The sequence below is a fragment of the Solanum dulcamara genome, chromosome 7 (genome assembly GCF_947179165.1).
Source record: "Solanum dulcamara chromosome 7, daSolDulc1.2, whole genome shotgun sequence".
In the NCBI taxonomy this organism is placed as follows: Eukaryota; Viridiplantae; Streptophyta; class Magnoliopsida; order Solanales; family Solanaceae; genus Solanum; species Solanum dulcamara.
The window spans coordinates 25221497-25230582 of NC_077243.1; the positions used below are offsets into that span (position 1 = coordinate 25221497).

At 36.1% G+C, this 9086-nt stretch overlaps 1 long non-coding RNA gene across 1 annotated transcript; it reads right to left on the reverse strand.

The window, feature by feature from the left end:
• Positions 1-1698: 1698 nt before the first annotated feature.
• LOC129896024 (uncharacterized) lies at positions 1699-5293 on the reverse strand. Its single transcript, XR_008767899.1, has 4 exons — positions 5197-5293; positions 3629-3768; positions 3439-3535; positions 1699-1966 (listed from the first exon to the last, which is right to left on the reverse strand). It is a non-coding gene; the product is annotated as an uncharacterized LOC129896024 (long non-coding RNA).
• Positions 5294-9086: the final 3793 nt, after the last annotated feature.

Genomic DNA, 9086 nt, shown 5'->3' on the forward strand with positions numbered 1-9086 from the left:
GAATTCTCTTCCTTCCTTCTCTTCAAGCCAGCAACAACTTTTTGAGGATTTCTAGGGCGACCCTCGCCTATTTTTGCACCTAAAGGAAGAAGGAGGAAACAAGAATTCACGTCTTTTAATTATATCCCATCAATCCCGCTATGGGAGGTCTCATCCCGCCATGGTGGCATCGCTGTGGCGAAAATATCCCGCTATGACGGGATGGTATCTGTCCTGAATAAATTGAATCACAAAATTTTTACCCCACCTACATAACGACGGTTCGGGTCGTTATAGTTAATGAATCAATTGTATGATATTTATATGAATTGTGGTTTCAAACAAATGTTGATAAACTGTTAAAGATTAATATTTTCTCATAACTACTTGTATATATATTTGGTTCATACACTAATTTTTGTTGTTCAAATTTTTTGAACTGGTCTCTTGTATCAATTAGGTATGATATGTGATTTTTAAAAATATTTTTTAAAAAATATATTATATTGATATATATTCAGGTTCCAAATACTGTATAGATTTTGGATCTCCTATATGATTATGATTTAATTTGTGATTTCAAATAAATGCTTATAAATTATTTAAGACTAATTGTTTTTCACGATTCTTGTGTACATAATTGGTTCATAGACTGATTTTTATGGTTTAATTTTTTTTGAATTGTTCTACATGCATCAATTTGGTATGATATATGTTGTTGAAAAACAAAATTATTCAACATATTGATATTATGTTTAGGTTTCAAGTAATGATTGAGATTATTACCTTTTTGAATGACCGCCATAAAAGCTTGCCTTTTGTTTTCTCTTTCCAACATTCAGTATGAAAATTAAAAAATAAATAAAATTTAAATTAAATATATTAATTTGAATCTGCTATCACTCGTAATTAATTTGTTATATTAGTAATTCCTAATAGTAGATTAATACTATGTAATATAGGATTATCGTTCAATTTACTAATAGTAATTAGTTTGAGTGCCAATCTGAAATGGTAAGTATTATCGTTCAATTTACTAATAGTAATTAGTTTTGTTTCTTATTGTTCAATTAGAACTCACGATATTTAAATTTCATTATATTAATGCAGAGGGTTATAAAGATAAATGGATTTCAAAGAGTATCAGATTTGATCAAGGAGGTGGAAGAAAAGGCAAAAGAGAAGTTGGATGAAAAGGAAATCATAGAAAAGTTGATTAGGCAACAACCTATTACATGCGCTGCTCTTCATGTTCCAAGTCTTCAGCTACATCGTGGCAAGGTGAACTAATACAACCGTTTTGCTCAATATTCTCTTAGCTTAGATGATATGGATTCATAATTTGATTGTTTTAACTTATATACAAGGAATGTACATGAGACCCACTGAAAATGAAATTGCTCAAGTGAGACTACAGGAAATTGAAGGACAACAAGTAGGAAAACATGCAATGTTAATTATCGGATGTGGGGAAGAGAAGGGTGTAGAGTTCTATTTGGTGAAAAATAGCTGGGGAACGAAATGGGGTTATAGGGATATGCCAAAATTGAGCCTAGTGCACTCTCTAAATTATCATATCCCATTATAGATTTAAGTGATTCTCAATTTGATCATATCAGTTCTACTAGCTATTAAGTACAATACAGTAACTTGTGTTATGTAGTAGTGTAAAGATGGCAGACTGACTAACTTCCCTGATGCAGCCATCTGCAAGTCCAAGTAAGTGGTTTTCTCTTCATTGAAGAGTGCACAATCAAGTTAATTATAACATCAAATGTCACTGTTTGACTTTCATTGCAATCATATAGTCTGCTCTCCACTACCACATTAATGTGTCCAGTACAAGGCATTTAAATAAAATAAAGCCGGTAAGTAATCCTGCCCAGTGATAGCCACAAGAAAATTGTTGCTGAAGTTAACAGCTGAGTACCAAAAGGAGACTTCGGAGCACATTCTTCAATCACTGCATATCCGAACCTTTCTTTGGCTACACAATAGAAGAAGACAGTTACTGACTTCAAAGATACAATTTCCGAAATTAATTGTTCCTTAAACAGTAAAGTCCCACGGGAAAAGACAGTACTTATAGCATACTAACATTTGCCAAGTTCACTTTTAAACAATGTTCAAACTGAATCCTTTTCTGAATTACAACTACAAACATAGTGTAATCCCACAAGTAGGGTCTGGTCTGAGGAGGATGAAGTGTACGCATACCTTATCCCTGCCTCGTAGAGATAGAGATGTTTTCAATAGACCTTAAATAAGCTTTGCCAAATAGTTTGAAAAGAGGATACAAATATGGAAGCAATAACAATAAAACAATGCGATTAGACCTCAGAGTTCATTGTTGATTATTAATCAGAGACTTCATTGCAATCAATCTCCTAAAAAGCTCTATCAAACAAAAAAGCTCTTCCTTGTAACAGAAAGCCAAACCTGCCTGCACATCTCAATGGAGATGACAACTTTTTTTTGCAAAAGACTGGTGGAGAGACGGAGAAAAGGCACAAATACGGTTCATTTGACCACTCAGCTATCTAGTAAAACTTATGAATATCATAACTTTAGTCACCATCTCCGTGAACCCTACTACAAGGTGGGTTTTTCGACTCAGAGAACTCATGTTTCAGACTAGAGATTTCCTCGCAAATGTAGGAACTGCTGGAGCATCACTGCTCTCTAAGCTTCTAGTTACCCAAGCACTTATTTAACTTCCTTAAGGTGAGGTCTGTCTAGTCTTATTCTATTTGTGTACCCGGTGATGTGCTGTATGTATTATCTTGCACAGAGTCTACATGCACTACTATATCCACACCACATGCATTGAATTCTTCTTCTTTTGTCAAAGGAAAATGCAGACAATCAAGAAATAGGTTGACAGAAAGTATTGTAAATTATCCAAAGCAGTGCTATAAGAGGAAAAAAGCAGTTCTGAATTAGTTTTTTAAAAACATGTTCATATGAGGTAAAAGCAAAGGGTGCTTACAAGGCTACAACTTAAGAACTTCTCAGGTAATGCTATTTTTATTGAAATTTCTCCCATTCAAAATTAATGTAGTTATTCATAAAAAAAAGTAATTAAAGATCATTGGCAAAGGACAGATAACACGTAATATCAGTTAAATTTACCAGACACACTAATTACATAAACATAAACATGACAAAGCAACTCTGGTATCCATTCTGATACATGGTTACTGATTTGTGGTACAACAGCCTAATCTCATAGAACACATGATTATATTAAGACGCTGGTTAGAAATAAAAGATGCTTTGAAATATCAGCACACTAAGATATCAGAAGAAATAGAATGAATGACATCATGGTGCAGATGACATCATGGTGCTGATAACAGCCTTAACCAATAACAGCTTTTACATTCGGCCTGACCACCGGAAACTGCAAGCGATAATTTAAATCTTTCACAACTTTTGCTTGAAAAATGTCATCCTTACCATCACGCGTTTTAACAGAAAAGGTAATATAGAAGATGAAGTCATGACAACCGCATCCATTCACCGTCAAAATGCCATTGACCTCATAATTGGTGCCCTAAAAATCAGTCGAGTAATTTTCTTAGATACTGAAAGAAAACAAAGGGAAAGGACAACCAGGAAAGACAAAGAAAGTGCATCTACTATATACCGTTTCATCATTGTATAGCTTAGTGCCTTTCCAGCATAATCCCTCATCATGTCAACATTCTTAGGGTCGTTCAAGTAGTATGGCATTGGGTAGACGGTTGTCATCGCACACTGTCCGGGATAATCTGTGATATCAAATCCCTACAAAAGTACAATCCACCAATAAGATACAAATATCAACTATTGCATCCAATTTGTTAACCTTCAGAAAAATTGCAGAACCTATATCAGGCAAGTATCCAAAGATACATTGGCTTGGAAGTACCAAATAACATGGTGTGTTTTTTACAAGGTAAGATAATTTTAATAATAAGTACCAAGTAGGAAAGTTGTTACAATTGCAAATAAGCATATTCGCCAAATCTAGAAATTGCCAAAAATTGTCAGGTGTCCTATCTTTGCACCAGGAAAAAAAGATTCAACAAACATCTAAAAAAAATTAACAGCAGACATGACTTTTTGGCCTTCAAAACACCTCCTATTTCTTTCCAACAAGACCATCCACATTATGCATAAAAGAATAGTTCCCCAGATATCCTTTGCTCTAATGTCAACCCTCTGATGCTGCCAACATTTCCACAGGTTCCTCATATTGAGTGGCATTGTCCATTCCACCCCAGGTAGATTTGTGTACACTGTCCAAACTTAATAAGCAGATGACTAGAAGATTCTGGGGCTTCTTCACATAGGAAGCATCTATTGCATAAAACAAAAGCCTCTCTTTGCAACACGTCTCGAGTGAGGCATGTATTCTTGGCTGCTATCCATCCAAAACAAACTGCTTTAGGAGAAGCTCTAGTGTTCCAAAACATCTCACATGGCCAAGTTATTCTCCACCAAATCAATCTGCCTCTCTAATAGCTTGTAACAACTCTTCGCACTAAATTTCTTACTTTTAGTAGCGGTCCGTACTTTAGAATCCATTCTACTTGCGGCAATGCTGATGTTATCCAATAAACTCAACAGCTCACCAATTTCTTCCACCTCCTTGTCATTGAAATTTCTTCTAAAGCTTAGATGCCAGCCTTCAATTTACCCTTAATCCGAACTCCAATTTATGCTGCCTCCCCCACCCTCAAAAAGAGATCTTTTCTAATCCTGGAACTTATGCATGCTTCGATGTACTTACTGAACTTAAGATCCCTTTAAAATTCCATTCGAAGCATCTCATTTGGATTCATAATCTCACCAGTTGAATCAGTTTTCCCTATGATTATCTATGCAACAACTACTATTATTCATCAATCACACAAGCAAGTTGGGGTCCACTACATGAATCATAGTTGATGATGATGATGCACAATTTGAGCTCGTCTGACCATTATCTACTATCATGCTCAAAAGCCTGTTCTTTTAGGCGTTTTGGTGAAATGAATGAAATAAACAGGTTGAGGCTGCTGGGAACTGCCCTAGATTCATATACAGGTTGTACGCAAATTACATACTCCTTAATCACCTTAAAATATTGCTAATTTTGACTCAAACTTTTCATACAGACTCCTATATCACCTTAAAATACACTCAAAATTTTCATAAATGACTCAAATTAGAAAAGAATGATAAGCTTACCTCGCTCTCCTTAACCTGTTGGTAGTACTCTCAAACAGCTTTATCCATTTTATGGGGGTAATATGGGCAAAAATCTTCGTCTGAATCATACTGGCTATAAGTCGGTCTTATGGAACTGGCTGTATCATTCACTTCATCCCTTAAAACCATGCTATCTTCACTGGAAGTTACACTAACAACTGAATCCAGGGGCGGAACCAGAATATTTAATAAGGGGTTCAAGAAAATTAAAAAATAAGAAACTGGATGAAAAAAGTAAAAATATGTGTCATTGTTAAGAATTGAACCCACGACCACAGGCTCAATCACAAGCACCTTATCCACTAATCCACAATCTCCATTTGTTAAGGGGATGCAAAAATTATATTTGTACATGAATAAAAAAATTCGCAATATATATATAGTGCAATTTTCCGACGAAGGGGGTTCGGTCGCCACCCCTCTAGTTCCGCCCCTGACTGAATCTCCATCTTCTTCGTCGATCTTAAGTTTCTTCTGCGGTGGTGATAATGTATGTTTTGATGATTTAACAAACTAAGGGAATAAGTGAGGGACTGGATCCCTATGAGCACTCTAAACTGATAGTGATAGCAGAAAATCGTACAAAATAGATTTCGCCACATCTGCAGATCGATCTGATGTGTGTGCGGACGAGTCCTTTTGCAGAAGAACGGTTGTCTATCCAATAGAAATCATCCAACACAATGTATATTGTTTATATATACATTATTTACAACATTCTCTCCTTGGCTTTTCAGAATCTCTGAAATAGAAAAACTTTGAAGCTCTTGCTCTCTGAAATCAACTCTCAAAGAAGAAGAATGACCTAATAGAGTTATCAGTCTTTTATTTTCATTTTAGAGTTCTGGTTTCTTGGTCTTAATCTTTGTAAGATCAATTCCTAATCTATAAAAGATTTAGACCAGTTCTTGTTGTTCATGTTGTCTAAATAACTAGAGTTAGTTATGGAGACTATTTAAAGTCTAAGTCAGCTAGGGTTTGTTGATTTAGTGAGCGATAGAGTTATTGCTTTAGATCTGAGTGTGACAGAGTTGTTGCATTGAGGGGGAAGGGATTGTGAGTGCGATTCCTATATTTCAAGAGTTTGTAATCTAAATATTTGGCTCTTTTGATTAGTGGAGTAGGAGGTAAAATCCCGTGGGACAGGTTATCATTTTTCTCCCTTGAGCAATGAGTTTTCTACTTAAAATCATGTGTCTGATTTTATATTTTTTTCTTTACTTTCCGACACTGATTTTCTGATAAGGGACCTTGTCCCTGACATTTAGTGGATGTGTACATTCTATCAATTGGCATCAGAGCCCGAGCTATCTATTTTGGCTAACATCAAGAGAGAATCCTGTGTAAGAATGGCTGCTCTACTGAATCTGGAGGAAGGACAATCATCAACTAGGCCACCTCATTTTAATGGCAAGTTCTACAGTTGGTGAAAGACTCGAACGCATAATTATACAATAGATGGGGACAGTGAACAGAGGGATGTGGTACTGGATGGGCCATATGTTCCTACTATAGGCAACAATACACTAAATCTGATAGGAAGATGATTGAGAAGAGCTAAAAGGCTAAGAAACTGCTCGTATGTGGCATAGGAGCTGAAGAATACAACAAAATCTCTACATGTGAATCGGCTAAGGAAATTTGGTACTGTCTACGAACTGCTCATAAAGTAACAAAGCAGGTGAAGAAATCAAAGATGGAAATGCTCACAACCAGTATGAAAACTTTACCATGAATGAGGGTGAGTCAATCTATGACATGAATACGAGGTTTTCAGCTATCACAAATGAACTCAGAGCAATTGGTGAACCTATCAGGACTAGCAAGCAGATCAGGAAGATTCTAAAAGTTTTGCCCAAATCTTGGGCAAGCAAGGTTGATGCTATCATTGAAGCTAAGGACCTGAAGGCTCTAACCATGGATGCACTTATTGGAAATCTACAGGGTTATGAGATGAGTAGAAATCAAGATTCTTCCAAGATAGAAATCAAGCAGGAGAAGTCACTTGCTCTAAAGGTGTCACGCCCCGGGAGGATACCCTAAACGTGGTCGGCACTCGAAAACCATTTCTGGCCTTCAAGCGAACCATTTGGTCCAAATCACATTTTCATTCAGTTACATTCTATCAGCGGAAGACTCAAATCATAAGAATACTATTCATAATAAGGCCAAAGGCCAACCACATCTCCATTCAACAACTAGAAAAAAATAAAACTAGTCACAACAAAACAATTCAACATCATCCACATTCTAGTCTATGAAGCCTTTATCAACAATATAAGAGGTGCCAATGACAGATTCATGGCTACCACAAATCAAAATAAAGGAAAACTAACTCAAAGCTGAAAAGATAACTGCGGTATCCTCCGAAAACAAGGAGGACTCACCAACTAGCTGGAAGTGAATAGATCTTCAACGATGCGCCTATTGATGATCTCTAGTACCTGTCTCTGCATCATGAAACGATGCAGGCCAAATGACGTCAGTACGTGAAATGTACGAGTATGTAAAATGGCCGAATAAAACATACATCAAGGTGGGATCAAATCAACACAGAATCTCAACTCAAAAGAAGGTACAACTCAATCAAGATGTTCTGAGTCTAAACAAAATATAATTTAGACAGGACCAATCACATACAATCCAGCCCAATCCATCCCAATCTGACTTAGAGTACTATCAAGACCTATATGGGAGTTTCTCTTATCCGACAACCATCACTTATGAGCCAGTGATAGTACAACAAGCCGACGTTGTTGCCACATCCGTTCATACCTTTCTAGGGTAAGAACAAATCAATAAATCATGGATCCATACCCAATCAAGTCCTATTATATCAGGACAGTAATTTGGAAAACATCCAACTTTAACGGTCCAATCCCTTCCTACGTTTGGCAACGTAGTTATTGGATTCGAGTTATTACTTACTCTTATCCAATTCGGTGCTCGATACTCCTTCCAAGACTCAATGCTCATAAAACTCTATCCAATCAATTCAATCTAATCATATCGACCAATCTCGTTTGGACCTTTGTCAATTCATCAATTCTATCCCAAATCAAGCCTCTTGACCAATCATATTATCCAATCAACCTCAATCTTATATATATATTTTTAAAGGCATGTAAAAGACAATGGCCTAGTCTATATCTTTTTTTTTATTTTTAGAAAATCTCAAGAATATTGCTTACTTTACTTTCTGTCATCACCTTTGACTAGAAAGAATGTCTTTCCATAGTGTTCTTTTGCCAAACATTATTATTTAATAACTATCCAAGTTGTCCCAAACCAAACCAAACACTTCACGTGAAATTAGGAAATGAATGATAAAGTTTAGCTTTTTCTATATTATTAGAATATATCAAAGTGGAAGTATTATATGAATATACTAATAGGAATCTGTCGATGCCGGTGCTGCTTGCCGACGGCCCTTCGCTTACTTCTCTAGAGTCAACGATGCCGCTTTTTCCGTCACGGAAACTGCTTGCTATGCCCGGGTCAAGGAGATTCGATTTGCTTGGTTGGGTTCTTTGCTTGCTTATTCCACTTCTTAATCATCCTTCAATTCCTGGTCCGCCCTCTCTTTCACAGCCTAGGAGTACACATCGATGAGCTTAAGTAAGCCTTTTTGACTAATACACTTTGTTGATGCAACGAACTCTTTCTATTCCACGAGCAGAACGATATAAATGTTTCTTAAATATAATTTAATTTCATAATGCTAATGGAATTCCATTGAGGCATCAACTCACAGAAATTGGATTCATGCTAACTAAAAGGTTAATCAAATATTGTCCCCATCTTATTTCTAGAAATTTGGATCTGTGAAGGTGTTAAACTAATGAAAACATCCTAACCAACATTTTAGT